We start from the raw sequence: 2,425 nt of genomic DNA, 5'->3' as shown, positions 1-2,425 counted from the left end.
AAGAGGGGAAAAAAGAAAAAGATAAAGAAAAGAAAGAAAAAGAGAAAAAAGAAAGTGAGAGAAAAAGAAAAAGAGAAAAAGATATAGAGAAAAAACAAAAAGAATAAAGAAAGAAAACTAGAAAGAAGAAAGAAAAAGAAAAAAACAGAAAAATAATTAGGAAAAAGAAAAAAGAGAAAAAAGGAGAGAGAGAGAGAGAGAGAGAGAGAGAGAGAGAGAGAGAGAGAGAGAGAGAGAGAGAGAGAACAAGAAAAAGAATGAGAGACAGAGAAAGAAAGGGAGGAGAAAGATGAAAAGAAAATACTAAAAAGAATAGCAAGGGTTCAATGCACACACACAGAGAGAGAGAGAGAGAGAGAGAGAGAGAGAGAGAGAGAGAGAGAGAGAGAGAAAGAAAGGGAGGGAGAAAGATAAAAAGAAAAGACTAAAAAGAAAGATAAAAAGAAAAATTAGAAAAAAGAAAGAAAAGAAAGAGAAAGATAAAGAAAAGAAAGAAAAGAGAGAGAGAGAACAAGAAAAAGATATGAGAGAGACAGAGAAAGAAAGGGAGGGGGAAAGATAAAAAGAAAAGACTAAAAAGAAAGATAAAAAGAAAAATTAGAAAAAAGAAAAGAAAGAGAAAGATAAAGAAAAGAAAGAAAAAGAGAAAAAAGAAAGTGAGAGAAAAAGGAAAAGAGAAAAAGATATAGAGAAAAAACAAAAAGAATAAAGAAAGAAAACTAGAAAGAAGAACGAAAAAGAAAAAAAAAGAAAAATAATTAGAAAAAGAAAACGGAAAAAAGCAGAGAGAGAGAGAGAGAGAGAGAGAGAGAGAGAGAGAGAGAGAGAGGAGAGAGAGAGAGAGAGAGCCCTTACCTCTGCCATTCATGTGCATCCCTTAAAAACTTTTTTTAAAATACACAATGGGTCAAATAACCCAGTGAGGAAAGGAAATAGAGAAAGAAGGAATAAACTAAAATTATATATAATGAAAAATATATATAAAATTTATGATTAGTGAAATAGTTGAGTTATATAGAAACTATGAAACGAGATTTATGTAAATCTGTTCTACTGAAAATCATTTATTATTATTATTATTATAATTATTATTATTATTATTATTATTATTATTATTATTATTATCAATTGCTAAGCTACAAAACCTAGTTAGAAAAGCAGAATGCTATAAGCCCAGGGGCCCCAACAGGAAAACAGCCCAGTGACGAAAGGAAATAATGAAAAATCAAATATTTTAAGAACAGTAACTATAAAAAGTTTAACAAAATAAGTGGAAAAGAAATTGAATAGTGTGCCCGAGTGTACCCTCAAGCAAGAGAACTCTAACCCAAGACAGTGGAAGACCATGCCACAAGTTTGAGCCTCTGCAGTTCCATCAATTCAACTCTACAGTAAGAAGTTCATTCCACAATCTTCTCACAACTGGAATAAAACTTTTAGAATACCGTATAGTATTGAGGCTTATGATGGAGAAAGTAAGACTCTTAGAAGATAGAAACTCTCTCTCTCTCTCTCTCTCTCTCTCTCTCTCTCTCTCTCTCTCTCTCTCTCTCTCTCTCCTTAACCTTTCACTTAACGCCTCAAGATCATCTCTCCCCTCCTACGATCCTATTTTTAACCGTGACCTTCAGGAGATTCCCTCACGCCCTTTTTCATGAAGAGCGTCCTCTTCTCCCACTTTAAACTTGGACTTTTTTTCAGAAATAAAATAGAGATATTACTCATGTATATTCGCTTTAATTGGTGTACAGGATCCATAATACTCGTGTTAACCAGTTGATTTGTTTATTACCTTGTTTAAAGGGAAATTTATCAAAATAACATTATTCATGTTAACGTCATCTACTATAACTATTGACGCAGAAATATATACACAGACACACACACAGACACACACACACACACACACACATATATATATATATATATATATATATATATATATATATATATATATATATATATATATATATATATATGAAATATTTTTTTAATGTTGTTACTGTACCTAAAATATTCTATTTTTCCATGTTTCCTTTCCTCACTGGGCTATTTTCCCTATTGGGGACCCTCGGTTTAAAGCATTCTGCTTTTCCAACTAGGGTTGTAGCTTAGCAAGTAATAATAATAATAATATATATATATATATATATATATATATATATATATATAATATATATATACATATATATTTATATATATACTTGTACCGCACGTGTTTCGTACACGCTCGTACACTCCAAAACCAAACCATTGTTCTCTAGTCTTGGGCAATGCCATAGTCTTCCACTATCTTGGGTTAGAGTTCCTCTTGCTTGAGGGTACACTCGCACACGCTATTTTATCTCATTTCTCTTCCTCTTGTTATTTTGAATTTTTTTTTAGTTTTTATAAGATATATTTATTTTAATGTTGTTACTGTTCT

Source organism: Palaemon carinicauda, chromosome 29 (genome assembly GCF_036898095.1).
Source record: "Palaemon carinicauda isolate YSFRI2023 chromosome 29, ASM3689809v2, whole genome shotgun sequence".
Classification (NCBI taxonomy): Eukaryota; Metazoa; Arthropoda; class Malacostraca; order Decapoda; family Palaemonidae; genus Palaemon; species Palaemon carinicauda.
The sequence above is the reverse complement of the archived record's forward strand: the minus strand, read 5'-3'. Positions refer to the sequence as shown.